This window comes from Peromyscus leucopus, chromosome 16_21 (genome assembly GCF_004664715.2).
Source record: "Peromyscus leucopus breed LL Stock chromosome 16_21, UCI_PerLeu_2.1, whole genome shotgun sequence".
Lineage (NCBI taxonomy): Eukaryota > Metazoa > Chordata > Mammalia > Rodentia > Cricetidae > Peromyscus > Peromyscus leucopus.
Window position 1 is genome coordinate 43927595 of NC_051084.1, and position 22692 is coordinate 43950286.

Sequence of the window (22692 nt, forward strand, 5' to 3'; positions counted from 1 at the left end):
CCTTAAACCTAGAATGCAGTGCCATACATCTTAGTGGAGTAAATGAATCCAGAGTTGATAACACAGCAATACCACATGTGAGTCGGCGGGGAGGCCCCCCCCCCCCCCCCCCCGCAATGGTTTACACTTCTTCTGAGTTGAATCTTCCAGGTAGAAATTGTCCTTTGACAACAATGACAAATTGTTGGAAGTGCACTTGAAACTAGCAAAGAGAGAGGGTGTTCACGTAATTCAGTTCTGGTCTAAGACCAAAATAATAGAGCAGATATTTAAGGCATCTATTCTTTTTCTCAATGTGGAATATAAGGCATTTTCCTCAGTGACCAAAGTAGTGATTTTAATGGTTAAAGGTTGTTTTATGTGTGTGTGTATGTATGTATGTGTGTATGCATGTATGTGTGTATGTATGTGTGTATGTATGTATGTATGTATGTATGTATTTGTTTTGGAGTGTGTGTGTGTGTGTGTGTGTGTGTGTGTGTGTGTGTGTGCGTGTGCGCGCGCCCACGTGTTCAGGTGAGTGCAGGTATATGAGGAAGCCAGTGTCATCAAATGCCCCTTGGAGTTTGAGTTACAAGCCGCTGTGGTCACTCTGCATTCGGCCTCTGCACCTGCTGGGCACCCTGCTCTTGATGTTTTTTCACCCAGACACTGGCAAGGCTCCCCTCAGCCAAGCTGCCTGAAAAACACACACCATGTCAGGAAAGCCCTCATCCTCTCAGCCCTCTATCCTGCCTGTTTTCTCTTCACAGCTCTTATAAATTCCCAACAAGAAAGAGCTGTGTGGCTGCATTTTTTTTTTTACAAATACATGAATATATATACATGCATATATACAGGAATACACATACATATAAACACTCATGGTCACATACATAAAATATATGTACACACATGTGTATACAGATACAGACACTCATACATTGTGAAGGGTTGATTCACATCCTCCTATATCTTTTAAATAATCTCTATACTATTTGTAACATCCAAAGACTATATAAATATTTATTATACCATTTTGGTTAGGGAATAATGATGAGGAAAAGTCTATATGTAGTTACCACAGAGGCAATGTTTTTCTTAAAATAGTTTTGGTCTGCAGTTAATTAAATTCATGATCTAAAGACCCACAGTTTCCAAGGGTCAACTACATATAGTTATGTGTGTACATGTGATTATATCCCACACATATATGCATGTGTGCATATTAAAATGTATGTGTGTACTGAACTTCTGTTCTCTAGCATCTCAATAAGTCTTGGATCAATTCCTGGCATATAGCAATTAGTCATTAAGTGAATATTTGTTGAGGGAAGTGTGGACCAAGATTTAAGCTTGTACTACACCAACGGACAAACTGTAACTTGCTAAAAAAAAAAGGCACAAGATTGACATTTGAATGAAAGAATTGGAATTCATCTCAGCTAAAAGAATGGCATATAATAAGAAGAAATGAAAACGTCTATCTTAAAACTCACAATCAAGAATTCATATCACATCTCATTATTGAGCACCATATTCTGAATTCCTTGAAAACAAGGCCCATGTTTCATACTTGTCCATTTCCTAAACTCCTAGTATTGTGCCTTAAACATCTTGTACACTTACTAAGTATTTGTTGAATTCAGTTGGCTCATCCCATCAATAAATCCCAGATGGAGGCCGAGGCTATGGGTACCTGATGCAGCGTGAATGCAGAAAGCTCGTGTGTTCCCAGAGTCATTACACTTTTTTAAAAAATCATTTTTAATAGCCTTAGACTAGTGCACCAATTTTCCTCAGTAAGTTTTCAGGCAATGACTTAGAAAAAACATTCAATATTACATTGCTATTTAAGAGAATTTGCTAGCTTTCCTAGGAATGAAAGGCCCATTGACAGGGCTTGAGGAGTAAGCTGGTCAACAGCATTTATGGGGTGGACTCTGGGCTCAGCCTGCCATGGGCTGAGCCGCTGTCTTAATGATGCAGAGGAAGGCTCAGGAGGCACTTGGCCTTGGGAGGGAGGTGTGTGGGGAGCTTGGCTGAGTTCCTTTATTTTCCTTTGGTGAACCAGCCACTCTACCTCCTTAGGAGAAATTGGTAGTGTGCCGTGCCGTGGGTGAATGATTGCCCCTCCTCTTTTAGAATAAATCCTTTCCCCGGAGCCCTTGGAAAACTCAGTCCTTCAGCACTCTTTGACACCCCACCCCCAACTGCCACAACTTGAGGACATACTGACATACTGGCAACGCGGGTGCAGAGTTTCAGCACCAGGAGTCCAGCTTAGCAGAAATGAACAGCCACCCTGAAATGCCCGATAGGAAGTGCCCACCATATATTCAAACACAAACTAAATGGCACCGGGTCCAGACCAAAGCTTGAGGGGAAATCGACAAAGCTCATTCTGCTCAGCATGTCTTACATTCTTTCGTTCATTATTTCACAGATGCATGCTCTGAGCCATTCACTGAGGCTGAATTAAAATGCCTGAGTATCAATGCCTTGCTTGAGACGTGAGAGATCACAGACAGTACAAGCACTTAGTATATGGACCAGCAGGAGGTGAGCAGATCTGGAGCCAGGCAAGAAGGAAGGATGAAGAAGAAGAAGAGAGTTCAGCTAAGGATGCAACCCTGCCAGAAAGTGTCAACTTGGTCAAGCATGGGACTCCAGAGGGTTCCGCGGAGAGTGTGCTGGCTTTTCTTAAGGTTCCTGAGCACGCCCACAGCCCTAGATGGGCAATTCTGAAGTGGATGGCCCTGAGGACCACAAACGCATCAGAAACACAGAACAAAGAGAGGAGCACTGAGCACTGGCAGCCTTGTAGGGAAGAAAAGGGGGGAACACAGCACCAGGGATATGGACAGTGGGTGGTACAGGGGACAAGAGCTAGCCATGGAAGACTTACACAGTTTGGTGCTCCATAGCCCATGCCTCGGCTCACTGGAGAATCGGATAACACACCACAATGACTGGAAACCTTGTCTCAGGAGCCGTGGGACAGGAAATACGGAGACACTGGAGGTTAATGGGTCTGTGTGCACTTTTAGGCACAACTCAAGATACGTGGGTCACCAAGATAGACACTTTCTTTTAAATGTTTGACTTTAGAAGGCTATGAAGCAGGTATGGGGTCCCCAAGGTTTTCCTGTATTTTAGCACTCACCTACCCTAATACTAGCAAAGGTGTGTTACCTCCTCTTCTGGCCCCTCCTCCTCCACCTCTTCCTTCTCCTTTCCCCTTCTTTCTCTCCCTTCCTTCCCCCCTCTGTCTGTCTGTCTCAAATATATACATGAAAATTGTCTTTGACCTTTTCTTATGGCTGCTAGTTCTTACCAAGAATTCATAGGATGTCATCTCGTTTTCTATCTCCTCTCCCTGGATTTACGTTTTCTTTTTACAAATCTTTATGTTAAATTAAAGGTTGGTGCAATGGAATCCAGCAAGAGAGACCATACCTTCCATGGGGGTCTTTCCTTTCTCTCCTAGAAGGAACCCTTCTCTCTAATTCAGGCTATGGAGGGGCAGAGAAATTTGGTAAGGTATTGGCAATAGTATAAGAAGGCTCCATAGGTACCAACACATAGACATGTGCATGCAGGCAGGCACAGAAGTCTAGGTCTACAGCCTCAGTTAAGCCATGCGTATTTCCTTGAGCATCAACATTTTAGATCAACCCTTTCAAAGAATCTCCAAGTCAATTTTATCACTTTTTTAAAATAGTTGATGTGACTCACCAACCTGTGAGCCATACCGACATTTGGCTACTTTTCCTGGAGCCCATATCATTCCATTCCCAGAGCTGCAGTGGAGAAAGAAGGATTGTATAGGACAGGTCTAAAATGTGACCTGCATTTATAATCATCATAGATATATACTTGTATAATATAGCCCTTTGGGGAAGATACAGTGAAATCCTAAAGTGGGATTTCAAAACATACTTCAGACTAGCATACAGCATTTGCCCTCTAACAGTCTTGCTGTCTGGAGTTCCCTGACTGAGGACAGGGGCAGGCCTATGTCAGTGTATGTAGGCAGAACTCAAGCAGCTGGCATTGTGGTAGAATTAAAGATACCCCTGCACAAGCAATGTAATCAGCACATTTTTTTCAGTTCTCTAAATGTTTAGCATCAGGTGCAAAACTATAATTAGTAGACAAGGCAAACTTTCTTTGCCCGGCATGAACCTTTCTACAGGGAGCCTGTTAACCTGGGGTCTTGGAGTGAACAGCAGGAGTCAAGGTCAAATAAGCTTGTTGGTTCCAAACCTGAGGACGTTCGTCATCAGCCACTGGTCAATAGTATCTCCAAGCTAAACTAACACTTACTAAGAAAAATTAGACAAAAATAATAATAGATTTACAAACTGTTCTCTGCTGCCACACATTAATCTTCTGGCCAAAATATTCCAACCAGGAATTTAGAAAAACCTATCCTAAAATATATTCTGGAGGGAAAAAAACAAACAAAACAAAACACAGTGCCCTTCTATGAAGCAACACTTATTCTAGTACAAAAGAAAGCTGAGACTGGGCCAGCTAGGTTTGGGCATGCTGGGTTCATCGCAGTTGAACAGGTTTCCTTTCCCATCAACTTCTCAGAGCCTTCAATATTTGCACATATGCAGTGAGTGTCTAAACGGGGCCATGTGCACTCAAACTATGTGTGCCTCATAAACATGGGGCTTTTTTAACCCAGTTGCCTGTGTTGAACACAGGAAGACTTATCAAAATGGGTGAAAATCCTGCCTACTGCAAAGTTGTACTGATATTCAAAGCAGGATGCAGGAGTGGAGAGATACAATATTTCAAAAAACAAGGGACCCCACACACCATCACTTCATCTTTGCTTTTCCAACAGATTTAAACCAAAAGTGGGGGGGGGGGAATAAGCAAAACTCCCCAAGGCTATCCATGCTAAAAGGCATTGTGTTCTGAGGATGAGGAAGGAAAGGTGAAGGTCTGTACTGCACCAGAGGTCACTGGAGGGGAAGAGCAGCACACGGGAATAAATTCGGTGCTCATGGACACATGACCGGGTGGCAAATTCTTCAAATGTTCGGTTTAAACCACCACAGGGTTTGGTCTTTCCTTCTGAAAGCCGGGCCTTATCGTTCCACAATGAGGTGGCCTCACTTTTTGAATCAGTATTTAATTCATTTGAGCTAACCCTGAAAGCAGCGAGTACTGTCAGAGTTGGCCGAGGGGGCTTAAAATTTATGTTTTAATTACTTGGCCAGTTCATCAGAACGTAGACACGGTGTCTGTGGTGAGGGCTTTGAAAAGATTGCTGAAGAGGAAAGGCTCCCGGCACATAGAGCCCATTCATGGCATGTTTATGGGCTCTACCTGTAAAGGAAAGGCTCTGAGAAGGTGCAGTGGCAGGGAAATTGATGCAGATTTCTTGTTCATCAGATTCTGCCCGAGCACATTTGATTCTGCAAAATGGAAAGCTGGAAATGGCCTTGTGAATTTGAAGGGGAATATTGCTACTATGCAGAAAAATAAAAAATAAAGTCTGAATTGGTATAAAAATAGCACACTGACAAGAAAGTTTCTAGAGGAAATTTAGTAAGAGTCCCCCCCACCCCCCACCCCCGCTTTCTTTTTTTTTTTTTTCTGTGAACTGTGTAATCTCAAGTGCAAAGGATCAAACTCACAAAGGCACTGCCTGTTGGAAGAGAAACCCCAAGCTATTGCTAATGACACACGGCGGAGCTCCTACGGGCCCTAGAGTAAGGACTCGGTGAAATCAATGAGATTGATTGTACTCAACCAAAACCTTGACTTTGTATAGTGAAGTTGAGAAATTCAAGTTAAGCATGGCTTTGGTTCCCCTCCATAAAAATCCTAGAGCTGGTCAATACACAGGCAACATGGCTCAGCCTAAAGTGATCACATGCCCAGCCTCCAGCTCTGCTCTCCTGGGACAGATGGTCCAGGAGAGTAGAAGGTCATTAACGGCCTCATCCCCATTATTGTAGGCCCAAAGACCATCCTGATGCACTCTGCTCTAGGAGGCCTAGAAAACCCACATCTTTCATAGTAATGACTTCCAGTTTACAGCCTTCATTTGTTATATTTCCTCAATAGCTGTTGTGTTGAGATTAACTGCATAAATGGTCTGCAGCTGTCTGTTATGAATTAAGGGAGTTTAATCAAAGTATTTCTAATGTACAGCATAATGATAATACATGGGGGAAGTACTATTTAAGAGATAATGATGGCTTCAGAAGATCACTGTTGTAATGTTTAGTGCATATGCCTTCAGCATTGAATTTGTTGTTGTTCTGAATATGCTTAATGGATCACTGAAAAGCTGCCTAATGCGGGATTGTTTGATGGGGCTGACAGAGCTGGAATTAGCCCATTGCTGTTTACTGCATACAGCCATTAAGATTAATTGCTGCCAGATAATTTTGACTGTTTTTATCTTCTGGAAAAAGTGTCACTAATGGGTTTATAAATTGGTTCACTATTACTAATAGTAAGGCCAGTGTAACAGGATAGAATGTCAGCTAATTCCAAAGATAAAGGTAAAAAGTATAAAGTACTGTATGGCTTGCTGGTTTTAAGGGATACTGTTATCTAATAACAGACAGACTGATATATGATGCTCATTAATGCTACTTCCTGAGATTCGGGTTGAACCTAATAGATGCTAATAAACTCTTATTTGATGTCCCATTAAAAAGCTCAATCTGCTTTCTGCATTAATGCCCAGTGTTGTTTATCACAACTTTGATGACTGAACCCCAAATTCTAATCTGTTTTGTAACCAAGTGCTGTCTGAGCACCTGGGCCTTAGTGCTGGTAGATATAAAACTCATAGGACCAAGCCAGAGAATTAAGAAAGTGCATGAATTTATAAGCATGGTATATGATTTGAAGTTCTTCTTGCATGTTCCTAATTCAGGTATTTTTGTGTAGTGCAAACTTCTAGAAACACTATATGGATATCCTACTCATTGTTTAGAGACCATTCACAATTAAATAAAATTTCCAACATATAGGTATTTTAACTTAGTGACTAGAAAAACACTTCTCATACTTAACTCTTACCACATTATAGGATTAGAAAATTCTGTGCATACTTTTCTAAGAAAGTAAAATGAATGTAGGCATTTTCCAGTGATATGATTCTTGCAAATTACTTGTGGATGACCCTATAGATGCCAGGGGATCCTTCCAACCTAGCTTCATGCATTTGAGTTGAGTAACTTTACATAAACTTTAACTAAAACTCAACAGGTCTGTAATTTTGCCAGTTCACCACAACTGACAATGAAAGTCCTTGAGTGTTCAATTTCAAGTATATTCTTTACATCACAGAGAGCTGGGAGTAACTTGAAAAGAATACAAACAGACAGATAAACAACAAACACTTAAGACGAGTCAGAACAGGTAATTCCAGAACTGTGAAGGTGTTCTTTCCTCAGTAATGGATCCTGTGAAGTGATTAAGCATTGTTCTTCAAAATCAAAAGCATTGGTCTATATATATATATTTCGTATTTCATATATATATATATATATATATTGTATTCCTTATATTGTACTCAACGTTTTACATTGAATAACTTACGTGTTAAAACATATATAAGATTTTGTGTGAAATTGTTTCTTTTTCCTTTATCAACGAGGGAGGGAAGAAAACACAGGACTTCTTACTAGCATTCTCTACAGTATGTAAGGGGGCAATAAATCAGGTGCTATATTGGATAAGTGGTTTCTCTCCTATGCTTTTCCATATGGAACTGGGTTTCAATAGCTAAGATAAAACACTAAATCCTACCGATGGAGCTTGCAGAGACCCTGCATTCTGCACATAAGGTATTCCTGCCTCTCCACCCTATCCTGGTCTTGTTCGTTATTCTAAGCCTTGGAGAGGGTTTCAATAGCTAAGGTAAAACACTCAGTCCTACCGACAGAGTTTGCAAAGCCCCTGCAATCTGCAGATAGGGGTCTTCCTGCCTCTCCAACCTGTCCTGGTTTCATTCATTACTCTAAGCCTTGGAGAAGCAGGCAAGTGCCTCCTTTGGTTTCCACTTTACAGGGAGCATGCCATCTCCTATCAGCGCTACAGTATTGCAAAAGTAAGGCACCCCATTTCTCTCCAGAGCTTCTTAGAATTCAAAGATGTCCTGTGAAAACTCTTAGTTATGCGTGGTCAGACATCCTGGTCAAACACAAAGATATTTTTCTGCTCGAGAAACTGCTGCTCTCAATAATTGTCTGGGGTACTCTGTGGTGTTTAGTGGTTAGGTGGTATACTCTCAATCTCTGTTTACTTCTGTCACCTTCAGATGACCCAAGTCCATCTCTTTGCCCCAAGAAGGAAATGCTGCTGAGTTCTTTACCAGCTTATGTTGCAGTTCTTGGAGCCAACGAAGCATTGCAAGACAGTCTCACATGTCTAGATTTGAAGAAAGATCTCTGTTTATCTCCCACCATACTTCCAGTCTCTTTCAGAATCTGGAATGCTGGGGTTGGGGCTCACATTTCCAACACAAGACCACCGGAACCTCACATATGGACCTATATGTTCCTTACCTCATGAATGCCTATATGTGTTGGGCTGAGAATGAAAACCAGCCTCAGTTAGAAGCTCTTTGCAATTATAGATAGTGAAGGTGGAGATCCATCTCTCTCTCTCTCTCTCTCTCTCTCTCTCTCTCTCTCTCTCTCTCTCTCTCTCTCTCTCTCTCTCCCTCCTCCTGCCTGGTGTGGTTGAACAGGAGACTATAGACTCCCTTGAATACAACAATTGAAAAATAAGAGAAGGATTTCAATCCAGCCCTGGGGCTTTAAACAATCTCCAATTGCTCATCTTAGTCACAGAGAGGAAAGCACCGAGCAGGTACTTCAGGCCCCTCCACTGTGGTAGGAGGAGTATTTAACAGGGATTACTGCAACCACGGGCACACAGCCACTCACTGCTGCCGGAAAGGAGCTGTGTTTGCAGCATCCCTTGACATCTGCCTCATTTCAATAATTTCCAGCCGTCAAACCTCTGTCTGAATGAGCATTAGGAAACAGAGCCATGTTTGGATACTAATTTCAGTCTCTCCCTCACTCATGCCTCTCTCTTTCTCTCCAGTTTGAATTTTATACTTGTGAGGGGGCTCTGGTGATGATTTGGATGCCTGCAGCTTTCCATCCCTGTGACCAGACAGGACATGTTCCTATCATCTGCATCTTCATGAGGACAAGGTAAGATCTGGTGTGAGTGTCTACCGTTCCTTCTGCCAGCTGTCAGCTTCCTGAGCAAGGCAGGCATTTCTGTATGAAAAGGCGAGCCAAGACTGAAGCCTCATTTCATATGAGGCCATGCAGGGTCATCCGAAGTCTCTCCCAGGTGTGATAATGCTCTTCACTTATTACAAACCCGAATTTGAAACTGTGACCTGTGAGTTTGCTCCATGCCAATGAACAAATGCTCTGAAATTGATTTGCTGTAAGACATGATGAGCTGCTCTAACTCGCCAGAAGGAGTGGAATATTTCACCTGTGGGTAAGGCATCCCTCACTGTCTATCAGGCTCACTACTGTTCTGATGGAGAAATGTCTCAGGAGAGGAACTAGCAGGACCAAATCAGATCTCCCTGCCACACCAGAGGAGAATGCAAAGTTCCTGATGCTTCTGTCTCTCATTCCCACCCGCCGTGAAGTTTGCCTCACAGTGGGTCTACTGTCATGGTGGCTGACCCATTCAAGAGAACCTTGAATATTCAGAATCATCCCAGTTTACTAATATATATTCACTAAATGTCAGAAATCTGCACATGCTATTCCCGACCTTATCGCAGTGGCTAGTGTCTCCATTTTGGCTGGTCACTATGCTTCAATGTCTATTTCTAGAGTACAGGCTCAATTTCATATTACATCCTTTGTTCCTTTGCATTCCTTGTGTTTGTCCTGTAAAACTTATCAGAAGTCTGGAGAGATGGGAGTGCACTCCACTGCCCAGCCTCTGGTGTGTTTGGCATTACTTGCTCTTTCTTTGTTCAATGAAACTCCCTAGCATTCTGTAATGGATGCTGGGCTTCTAGGAGCCTGCTTAAGGATTAGTGCTCTGATGTCAGGTGAATTTTCTCTCAGCCACATTCAGGTCGGGCTGTTCCTCTCTCCGCAGTGAGGTGTGCAGCACCTCTCCCTCCAAAGCTGAGGAAAGAAATGGGAAATTAAAACTGCCCATAAACCTGTATCATTGCCTAATCTTGAAAGGAGTTCCTGAGCAGGCACAATAGGAGTATTAAAACACTACAGATGATTACATGGGGTGAGTTGGAAGAACTGAACATTTATGTCACCCTTTGTTCAAACCAGAGTCCCTTCGGAAGGAGTGGTTCTGCCCACAGATTGACAATAGACACTTGGAAGGAAGCATGACCTCTGAAAACCCCCACAAAGGCAGGGTTATTACAACTCAGTCCAGCTCAACTCTCGATCACTTCTTTCTAATTATCTTTGACTCCTGGAAGTGCAGAAGGTTCCTTCCTCTCTGGACAGACACACCAAAATCCCATGGCTCTCACTTCAGAGGGAATAAAACATAGTTTATTCTGGAGTCAAACATGTGTGACCATAGCTGGGAAAACCTGGAGCTCAGTTATCCCAGGTTCCATATTCCTACTTGGAAACTGCTTCATGGAGTTTTATAGAAACTAGGGGGGAAAAGTCCTAAATTAAGGCAATTTTAAAATACAATGTTGGTACATCAGAGAGGTGGTTACAGCAAGATGGAGGATTCTCTTCTATAAAACTCAACACTGTCCTAATGACATTCCTTATCTTTGGGGTTGATGGGAGCTAGTTATCTGATAAGATAATAGATTCCAAAAGGTAAATATCTGTTGATCACAGGATGTTAGGGCTGATAAAGAGGAATGGCTATTTAGGGAACTAAAATTAGAACAAGATAAGGCAATATGATCTGGACCTGCAAGGTTCCAGCCTCTCCACATCACTGCTGTTCCAATCAGTCAATCAGTCTTTTGTTTCTTTCCAGGCATTCTCATTAATACTTCCTTATTTCTTGTTCCTAATGCTATACCCTCCTCAGTTTATCCTCTATCCGGCAACAAGGAAGTATGAAAGGTACAATGCTTAGCTTATGTACAAAATAGTTTCCTCTTTCCTTCAACCCAAAGTATCCAGAAGAGTTTGGACATACCTGACCATTGGTATTTTTCTCTATGAGTATTCACGATCATCCCATTCTGTATCTTCGGTAGGTATTTATACAAACTCTCTTCACTTTCATTGTTTGCCACTGGTTTGTGAAACATCATAAACACAAGGATGTTTCCATCTTCTAGCTGTGATTCAGTCTATAATAAAACAGTGCTTCATTCAAATTAATGTTCTGGTTATCCAAGGCTGTACCATTCACGCAGAAATGTTCCTGTGCGTCAGGAACTAGGGAAGGTCATGTGTTTGACCCATAGTCTGGGTTTCTGCCTCAGGATTGTTCACTCCATTGCAGGAAACTTACCAACTGGAGACTTTCTGGCCTTCCTTCTCCCTTGCAGAACCCCAGGCCTCCGGAGCATCTTCCTCCCTGCAGATAGTTGAGCTTTCTCACAGCATGGCTGGCCACCTTTAAAAAAATGGAGGATTATCTGCATTAAAGTAGAAGGCTTTACAGTGAACTAGTCCAGCAGTGGGACCAAGCTAAAATTTCTTTCTGACCTCCTGCTGGTCTTTGTATTCTCTCAGTTACAGGTGACACACAAGTCCCTTGGATTGAAGGAGAGGAGAATTCACCTCCTTACAGCTGGAGAAAGAGGCAAGATCACAGAAGAGCTGCAGTGACCCTTCAGGCCATTCTTTGAAATCACACCAAGGGTGTTTCACATGGTTGCTAATGGAGCCTTATGAATGACCTCCTCACTGAGATTTCCTTCAATCTCCATTTTAATATTTATTTCTTTTTATTTTGTGTGTATGAGTGGTTGTCTATATGTATGTATGTATGTACACCACAAGTGTGCCTGGTACCTAGGAGGAGGGGGGCCAGTAGAGGGCACTGGATTCCCTGGAAGTGGAGTAACAGATGTTTGTGAGTAGACATAATCTGTAAATACCATTCACTGCTGACTCATCTCATCAGCCCCACCCACCCCCCATTTTCAAAGAACTGTGTTTCCATTCCAGTATTTAAGATTTCTGCTAGGAAGTGCATTCTGCCATATCTGGAAGAGCATACTTCATGTTCAGGGTCTCAATCTTCTATACCTGCTCTTCAAAAGAGCACAGATTTTTTTTTTTTAATTTATGTCATGCACTTTCTTACAGTAGTGACCATCAAAAGGATTCAGTGTGGTTTAACTCTCTATAATGTGTCTTCAGGATGAGTCTAGAAATTTTAACCTATCTTCCCCATACCAGCAGTCATACTCCGTGCCACTGCAACTGAAAGCCACTTCCTGTGAAATGGTATAGATTTTCTTTGTTCACAACTTTTGGAATTTGGTTTTCGAGTCTGACATTTCTGCTCCTATTTCCAGTGGCTTCTGAGGTGCAAGTAATCCCTTCAAACTGGGTCAGATTTGCTAAAGAAACTACCAGAATAATGGCCACTAGATGCTGGGAAGAGAAAGAGAAAGGAGGAAGAAGTTCAATAAGGGGCAGAGGAGGAGTTAGTTCTGGCTTTTCTAAGCAAAGTAGGTGAACTATTGATTTGAACAGTCTATCAGGTATTTTCAAGGTCCATAACAGTACAAAATTCCCAACATACCAAAACAGTGCTGAAAGATATAGAAATGCTAACAGCCTTGTTTTGATTATTATGTATTGCGTACATACATTTAGTTACTATGATATATTTCAGTAGTTATGTTGGAAAGCTCCACCCCTGAGCCCACCTTCAGTAATCTAATCATCACAGTATGTGTCATCATCAGCCAACAAAGTACAGTGTGTTTCCACTGTTGCCGTGAGTTGTATAGCCTTGGTATGTGCATGTGCTGCACCCCCTTATAAAAAGTCAGTCCTTCTCTTCCCCCTCTTTTCCCTTTCCACCCCAATAAACTTTTCATATGAGATCTGTTGCATGGTAAGGCTTTGTGGCATCCTTGGCTCCAGACCCCCAAGATACCTCCTGCTGTTTAAGTCATAATGAATTCTATATTTCAATTTATAAATGATTAAGTAAACAAATATATAATGCTTCATCTTCTAGCAAAGAGGTAATAAAAAGATGAAGTAATCCTAAAACCCAGAAGAAGAAGAATACAGTACAGAAGATAGTAGAAATAGAAGACAAGGAAGATGCCACTGCTGTTGATGTTCTGCATTGCAGGCTGAAAAATGGATAGCAGTCTAATTTCCCAGGAAAATGCTGCTGTGGAATTTACTCTGACCTTCTGCCTTAGTTATTTGTCCCATTGCTGTAGTAAAATACCCTGACGAAAACAACTCAAGCAAGAAAGGGTTCTTTTGGGCCTGCTTACTCAAGAAAGAAAAGGGTTAATTCCAGAGTTTGGTCCATTATAGTGGAAAGTCCTGGTAGCAAGAGCTTGAAGCAGCTGATCACACGTACCTACTGTCAGGAAGCAGAGAACAGTGAGTCATCTAACTTCCTCCTTTCTGTGCAGTCCAGGACCCAAGCCTAGGGAACCCATATTTTGGACAGGTCTTCCCACATTAGTAACCCTAATGAAGACAATCCCTCACAGTCATGCCCAGGGACTAATCTGATCTAAATTATCCCTTAATGGTATGCTTAGAGGCTTGTCTCCTAGGTTATCCTACAGCCTATCAAGTTGGTCATCCAGATACAAAATATCACACCCTCCCTTCTCAGATCTTGGAGCAAAGTATGTAATTGCAGTCTGGCTTGAAAGAAGAATGAATTCAGATTCCATCAGATTATTTGCACTTGCAAATCCACTATGTCTTTTGAGTAGCAAGGAGGAAGAGGATGGGAAGAAACAAAGACAGAAAGGAATAAGGAAGAAATAGGTCAATGGGTGAAAATTTTCAGAATGTACTTCCATTGAAGAGTCCAGTTCTGATTCCAGGATGTTATCAGACAATAGACCAGAACTCATCATTTGGTGAACCTGTCTGGACTCCTGTAAAGACAGAGACTGAGAAAGTACATGGATGCAAATGGTTTCCTAGGGGAAGGGTAGTCTAACTTGTAACTGTGGGGGAAGTGAACGAAGCTAATATGGGCTGAATATAAAAACATGAGAAAAAATGTTGGATATGAGTTCAAATCTATTAGACCCCTGGATGAGTCTATGTAGAATACACCTCAGACTCATCTCTTATCTCCTTTATTCTTCTTATAACTAATATCTGCTCTCCCAGCAATGTGTGACCAGTTCCTTTACTGAATACCAAGTATTTGAAATACCTAGACTGAGACAATCTCAGGGGTACAAACCATTGCCTCAATGAAACACTGACCCTGATGTTTTTATCCCCATATGATTTCATCTGACTTTGTCCAGAATAGGTATCATATGAGGAAATTATTCACCCAATCTGCTTGCTTACTTAACTTATAATGACTGATGATAAGACACCAAAAACAAAAACAAAAACAAAACCATAACATAAACATTCATCTGAATCCTCTGGAGGGCTGTGGAGTCCTATCCCCAGAGTTTCCAGTGTCAAGGATATAGAGTGTAGCCTGATAATTGCATTTTTCTAACCAAGTTCTTAGTGATGCTGATGTTGAATGGAGCCACACTTTGAGGGCCATAGATTACAATCATGGCATCACAGTGGGCATTGCAATAAGCTGGGCAGTGTGTAGGAGGATGTGGGCAGCTGCAGAATGAAGAGTCCAAAAGGAATGGAAGACAAATGACTCAAGTATCCTGAGCAGTCTCCAAGCAAAGGGATCTTGTTTTCTTAGACCATGGAAAGGCCAGAAATGAAACCAGTCTCCAAACACCCACTGTGCTGTGATCAGTTGTCTTAACAGAGGACAGAAGTAATGTGGCCACATAATAGGAGAGATTCAATTCTACACAAGCAATACTAACCGGCTTTCAAGTCATCAGATCAGATCAGATCAGCAAGACTTATTATGATTTTGTTGCTGTTGTTGTTGTCCTACTATGGCACAACATGAGAATCTTTGACTCCATAATTCTTAAAAAAAAAAAAAAAAAAAAAACAGGTATGAGAGCATAAGAAACACCATGGAAACAGTAGAGGGAGGGAGCCTGATGACTGAGACTATCTTAAACTGCAAATGTGTTCAAAGAGAGACGTCACTAATGTGTCTTCATCAACACAAATGCTTCCGAATTACGCTGTCACCCTGAAGTGTGATGTCCCCATCAGGGACAGGCTGGAGGGATGGACTAGAGAGGACAAACTGCACAGAGCCCCCGAATAAGTTACAGACCTCTCTACACCACGTGACTGGTGCATTTGGTGGACTATCCTGATCTTTTGAGGGCCAGGTTCCTTTTCTTGTCTGTAAACTAGGATCACGATATCAACACCACTAGCGTGTTGCAAAGATCCAATGAGATAATAAAGGAGAAGTGGCTTTGGGGACTGTAAGGTGTTCTTGGAGAGCTGCCTTTGTCTGAGCAGCATCGAGAGGAGGAGGCCTGTCCATCCCAGGTGCTTTGGGATGACACTGGAATGTGGTAGAGAGGAGTTCGCAGGTTGAAGTTTACTATCACAGCAAAGATGTTGATGTTTGGGGCTTCAGCGGTGGCAGTTCAGGCCAGTTCACCGGAGACTCAGTTGTAGGCAACCATCAGAGCAAGATCATTCTCTTGTCTCCTTTACTTCCAGTCTGCATCCCATCCTCCATTGCCCAGCCCAAAAGCTTTGGCGAGTGTCCTTGATTTATGTGGATCTTAGCAACAGAGAGAACAATTGCAGACCTCTGCTTGACACTGTGATGGGGCTCTGTTTGAGCTGGGTTTTCACTTCACTCGTTTCTCAATATGATCCCCAGTGACTTCTTTACATTAACCACTTCTTCATTAGATTCCTAACATCAGGTAATAAAGATTTTATTTTTCCAATTAAGAACCAAAAAACAAACAAATAACTAAGGAAAAAAATTACTGTCTACTTATCATTTCATCAAAAAGGAGCATTTCAGCAACAAAACACTAGATAAGGGTAGAATTCCAGGCTACAGGATGGGTTTTTTTTTATTTTATTTTAATTTAATTTATTTTGGTTTGGCGGGTTAGTTTTTGTTTGTTTTGCATTGAATACATCTCAGAAAACCCCGCCCATTCCTCACATCTGTGCTCAGCAAAGCTGTATCTGGAGCTGCAAATGGGAAGGCATGGAAGTGGGCAAAATTGTTTTGTAATTCCAGGTAGAAATGGTTTAGCACTGACTCCAAAGGTTCAAGTGGGACCTACACAGTTACTCAAGACCCTGGGCTTCCAAAGATCTTGTTCACTCTTAACTCTATACCTTCATTACTTTGAATGTTGTTCTTCATTACTTCTGTGCATGAGGCCCTTTATTTCCATTTTGTACTTTGCACAGGTCTCTATGTTGGACAGTAGCTTTCCAACACACTCTCTACTACTAATTACAATTGTAGCCCTTGTCCCAACCTCCATCAGCAGGTAAACTGATAAGGACAGCTATATATTACTAAAGCTATTTACAAATAGCAGACTGGTCCCATGGACCACCATTGGTTAATCTCTGTCTTGTAACATAGGCTTAGAGTAGGTAGCCTGGATTCAATAGGGAACCAGGCTGTGGCTGCATGACCCTGTGTAATTAATGCAGACCTCTCATAGTGTTACTTGCCCCAATTTGTAAACTTGGATAAGAATATAGGCTATGCCACATGGCTGCTGTCAACATTTCATGAGATGGTATGCATGAAGACCCTCCTACTTTTATACTGTGGTGATATATCGTGTACCCTGATAAAATTTGTCTGATGATCAGAGAAGAGAAAAAGCCACTTAATTAAACATAGATACCAGTCAGTGGTGGCACACACCTTTAATCCTAGCACTCTGAAGGCAGAGATCCCGTATCTCTGTGAGTTCAAAGCCACCCTGGATTACATGAAATTGATTCAGGCTAGGAGAGAAACAGAGCCAGGCAATGGTGGCACACACCTTTAATCCCAGTACGTGAGATCTCCTGCCTCTGCTACTAGTATTTGGGAAGCACACAACTCTTTAATCTCAGCACTAGGAAGGAATAATATAGCTGGGGGAAGAAAGGTATATAAGGCATGAGGAGACAGGAGCTAAAGACCTTTTCAGCTGAAGCCCTTTTTGGCTGAAGTCTTGTTGGCTGGACCCCTCTCAGCTGAGGACTCAGAGACATTCAGTCAGAGGATTTCTGGAGCTGGCTAGGCGAGAAGTAGCTGTGGCTTGTTCCTTTGTCTCTCTGATCTTTCATCATTTACCCTAATATCTGGCTCCAGGTTTTTTTATTATAAGACAATTTTAGAATTCGTGTTACATCATACAAACTTAGAAGTAGAATTTATCTCATTTTTATTCTTACAGAGAATTTTTTATTTATTTCATTTTGTTGGGTATTTACATATGTTGGGTGTTTGGGTCTCTGTGTGTTGCCTAGACTGGCTTCAAAGTATCGGGTTCACACAAAATATCCTGCCTCAGTTTCTCAGTAGCTAGGGCTACAGGTGTATACAGCACCTCACTCTAAATCTGCCAGAATAGTGACTCTCTCTATTCTAAACTCATGTTATTTGCATATTCCATCAGGAAATCTCTCTGAGAACCTTCCAGAATATATATTAGAACAAGGAGGACAATGTATTTTAGAACAAGAAAGAGGAATGTATAGTAGAACAAAGAAATATTTGAATTATATCCCCTTTTCTTCCCTTTCAAAATCAATCCCTTTTGGCTAAAATTAGTGACACTTTGAAAAAATGAATATAAAGAGGGAGAATATTAGAGCAGAAAGATTTAAACATGTTGGGTGATATAGGGTCTGGGATAATGGGATATGTAGAAGACTTAACCAAAAGAGAGGTAGATGAAAAAGCATATATGAAACCCTATTATCTTCTAACCCAAGGGATAAATTCATTTATAAGAAACAGTAGAATATGGGTGATATGAAAGGAGAGTGGAGATAATAGTTGATGTTTGCTCCAGATTTAAGTGGAAATAGAGTGAATAGGAATAAGAGAGGCTAGGGAGGTAGTCAATGAGAAAATAATACATGAAGAAAATATGAAAATACACTACTCTGTAAGTTAATTCAAAATATAATACATATATTTTTTAAAGGGAGGCTGAAAAGAAGTACCCTGAATGGGTCTACAATGCTCCTCATAGAAGACATGGGTTATTAAATAAAAATCTTAGTCTCAATGAGTGTTAAGCATGTGGTACCTCCCTATGAGTTTTTGGCCAGGGAAATCCCTGAGTTCATAATGAGCACAGGCTATTGCCATTGCTCATAACTAGATGGTAAGACCCTGTTGTTGAAGACACCACTCACTTTCAATGTAGTATATAAGAAATCAACCTCAAACTGACCAGGAAACTTTCTTCCTTCTGGCTGGCTTACATAGTACCCAAGATGCTATTTAGGTTTCTGGAGGAGAAAAGACATCAATGGTCTTACCCATTGCTGCAGGCTGCATGTTATAATACTGACTGGTTGTCAAGATACACCAGTTATCAAGCTGGTCAAAATTGGATGGAGGAGGGATCTCTGAGACCCTACGCCTCTCAGATGAGCTATTGGCAGTTGATGTCTGCTAAGGAAGAAAGATCCACTCTCCTCTGGCGATGTGAGTGCTAGTGGGTTTCTCATGTCCCCAGCCCATGAATATACAGTCAGTACTAACTAACTGTGGGTTATTAATAACAGAAAGGAAAAATAAAAAGAGGGTATGGATTGGGGAGGGTGCTGTGGGATGGTCTGTATGTCAAATCTGTTGCTCTGATTGGTCAATAAATAAAACACTGATTGGCCAGTGGCCAGGCAGGAAGTATAGGCGGTTCTAACAGAGAGGATAATTGAGAGAACAGAAAAGTGGGAGGAGTCATTGCCAGCTGCCACCATCATAAGCAGCATGTGAAGATGCCCGTAAGCCATGAGCCACATGGCAAGGTATAGATTTATGGAAATGGATTAATTTAAGCTATAAGAACAGTTAGCAAGAAGCCTGCCATGGCCAGTTTGTAAGCAATATAAGTCTCTCTGTGTTTACTTGGTTGGGTCTGAGCAGCTGTGGGACTGGCGGGTGAGAGAGATTTGTCCTGACTGTGGGCAAGACAGGAAAACTCTAGCTACAGGAGGGAGATACAGTGGAGGTACTGGGAGACTTGGAGGGAGGTAATGGTAGTGTCTTAGTTAGGGTTGCTATTATGATGAAACACCATGACCAAAAGCAAGTTGTGGTAAAAAGGGTTTACTCAGCTTGCTCTTCCATATCACAGTTCATCATCAAAGGAAGACAGGACAGGAACTCAAACAGGGCAGGATCCTGGAGGCAGGAGCTGATGCAGAGGCCACAGAGGAGTGCTGTTTACTGGCTTGCTTCACATGACTTGGTCAGCCTGCTTTCTTACAAAACCCAGGACCATCATCCCAGAAATGGCATTACCCACAATGGGCTGGGCCCTCCCCCATCTATCACTAATTAAGAAAACGCCTTACAGCTGGATTTTCTGGTGACATTTTCTCAAATGAGGCTCTCTCCTTTCTAATGGCTCTAACTTGTGTCAAGTTGACATCAAACTAGCCAATGCAGGTAGACAGCTATAATACATTGTATACATTGTACACATGCACAAAACTTTCAAAGAATTAAAAAATACTTACAAGAAGGAAGAGGGGAAAAAAGGAGGAAGGAAAGGACAGTTTCTTTAAGGAAGCTTGGGGCTTGAGCTACTGACATCACAAGTTGCTGCTACGCTGGTAAGAGTACAGAATAAGAAACAGACACCTTCTTAAAATTACAAATTAAGGGCCAGAAAGGTATTTCAGTGTGTGTGGCACCGACCACCAAGCCTGACTCAGGACCTACATGATAGAGAGGACCCACGCAATTTTTTGCCTCACCTCCACACGCATGCAATGGCATGAATGTACACCTCCCAACTCAGACAATAAAAGATAAACCATGTGAGTGAATTAAGGCAAGCGCCTAAGCATCGTCCAGCCCTTTTAACACCTAGCGCTAAAGAATGAATGGCCTGTAGGAAAGAACATCATGTCAGCTGTCCATCAACATAACTTGTGTTCCCTCATGATGCACTCTGTGCTGATGGCTTTGCTTACTTTCAGAGTGGTGAGTTTTGCTTTGGAAAGGGTGATTGATGTGGGCAGGCCTCCATGGAATGCATCATTAGTTGGTGGTGGGGAAGCTCAGATGGTCAGAGCTCCATGGTAATGAGACGAAGGTTAGGGGTTCAGTACCCATGTGGGCCACTTAGTGTTTGTCTTATTCATGTCCACAGACTATTCCCAATATGAGCCACCTGTCCACAAACTGTATCTCTAGGAGGGGAGGCAGGATGTATAAAGAATTTGGCTGGATCTCTACAGATCAGTCATGTCTGGAAATCCACCCTTCTGGGAGCCCCTGGTGGCTAATGAGGAACAGGGTAGCATTCAAAACACTCCTATGGCCACTTTGTGAAACTGTCCTTTCATTTTACACCCTTGGAAAATGCATCGTTAAATGAGATGGCACCAGACAGAACAGTGGTGAGAGCTCTACACTGCTTGCTTTTCACTGTACAGAAAACAACCACTGTATGTGTTTGCGAATTATTGAGTCAGTGGAGAGTGTAGTGGCACATACCTATAATCTCTGCTCTCAGGAGATTGAGATGGAACCCTGTCTCTGATACAGCAAGGAAGAGAAATAGTCAACTGGAAAATACTTCGTTAAATGTAATCGAAATTAGAGTAGGATGGGGGGGGGGTGTTTTCTAGCCTCTTAGATAAAACAAAACATGTTTTACATTCAAAACTGTTCTTCCTAATCCATGATGTTGTAACTTTCCTACTCCAGCCACCATCATTTCGGCTTGAACCTAGCTCTGCCCATAATGGACCACTAGTGCGCACAGCCCACCAGTCTTACATCCTTCTCCAACACCAAGGACAATTTCTGAGGTGGGGGTGAGTTATAACGTCTGATGCTAAGGTCTGAAACCCAACGCCACATGCCCTTGCTGTGTGGATTATAAGCTGTGCCTCAGTTTCCTTTCTTTGTTTTGACTATCAAATTCAGTATGGAAGTATAAACTGGCTCCTGAGGTTTTGTGGATAATGGAATTAGCTAATTTAGAAAACTCTTTAGAAAATTAACGCCTGGGCATGTTACTTGCTGTTCATCATCATCATCTTCTCTCTACTTACAGAATGGACTTGGTAGGTAAACTGTTTAAGTACTTCTGTAGCCATACTACCCAGGTTCATCTGAGCCAGTTTCCTTCCCTTTAACTGGGACTCTCCAAAAACAAAAAGGCCTACTTACATGTAAATGGATGTTACCCTGTCCTGACCACCCCATCCTAAATAACTGTCTCAGAGGTTTAATAGTATTCATAAATGTTGTATCGATAGCTCAGGCTTGTTCCTAACTACATTTTACTCTTAAATTAACTCATAGTTCTTATCTATGTTTAGCCATGTGGCTTGGTACCTTTTCTCAGGACAACATTCTCATCTTGCTTCTCTGCATTTGCCAGCAACTCTCTGACTCAGCCCTTCTCCTTCCCAGCATTCTTAGTTTGGTTGCCCCACCTATACTTCCTGCCTGGCTACTGGCCAATCAGTCTTTTATTAAACCAATTTGAGTGACAAATCTTCACAGTGTACAAGAAGATTATTCTACAGCACTTACATACTGAGACCACACTTACTCTAGGGCTTGGTTGGCATTAACTTAGATGTTGCAATGAAGTGCTCAAGAAAACACTTGTAATATTTTAATGTTTGATATCCATATGCAAACACATAAGTTCTGTGTCTTTGTTAAAAGCAGTTACCTATGTCACTCACCTATTTGAATCACATGGTAATTCTTCATCAGCCACAGCCATCATCCCTGACTTTGTTAGGAAGAAGAAAACAACGATTGCAGCATAACAAATTGCTTGCCGTGCTCTAGACATCAGCTTAGCAAAACCATAGACTTCAATGCATTCAAAACATTGGATTGTGCCACTCATGGAGGGCACACCTTTAATCTTAGTACTTTGGAGGTAGAGACTGATGGATTTCTATGAGTCTGAAGCCAGCCTGGTCTACATAGTAAGTTCTAGAATAACCAAGGAAAGAATCAGTGAATTGGAAAACTAACTTGAGTAAATCACTCCAAATATAGCACACATATACAGAGAGGTAAAACATTCAAAATAGAGAAAAATAACATCCCTAGTCATCTTGTAAGGGTTCCACCAAATTAACAAAATCAAGAATCAAGAGAATGTTTGAACATAAATTCATTGATAATTTTCCACAACTGAATAAAGCAAGAGGCTTCTGAATAAAATAAGTAAAAATAATTCCACACCAATACCCATCAGATCAAAGTTAAATAGCTTGAAAACAAAATGTCTTAAAATAGTAAAAAAGGAAAGAGATATTCTCTGCAAAAGAAACACAAAGGGACCAACTACAGGCCTCTTACCTAGTCTGAAAGAGCCAGAGAAAAGTAAAGGGTCAATCTATATCCAACTGAACTACCATCTGTACATGGGAGCAAAATAAGGATATTTTCAGGTCAGTATTT

General features: G+C 41.7%; 1 long non-coding RNA gene across 1 annotated transcript in view; it reads left to right on the forward strand.

Moving 5' to 3' along the window:
• Window positions 1-7462, forward strand: part of LOC119086824 — a 101836-nt gene extending 94374 nt beyond the window's left edge. The window contains exon 3 of the long non-coding RNA XR_005090188.1: window positions 2426-7462. This is a non-coding gene — a long non-coding RNA (uncharacterized LOC119086824). The remainder of the gene's footprint in view (window positions 1-2425) is intronic.
• Window positions 7463-22692: the final 15230 nt, after the last annotated feature.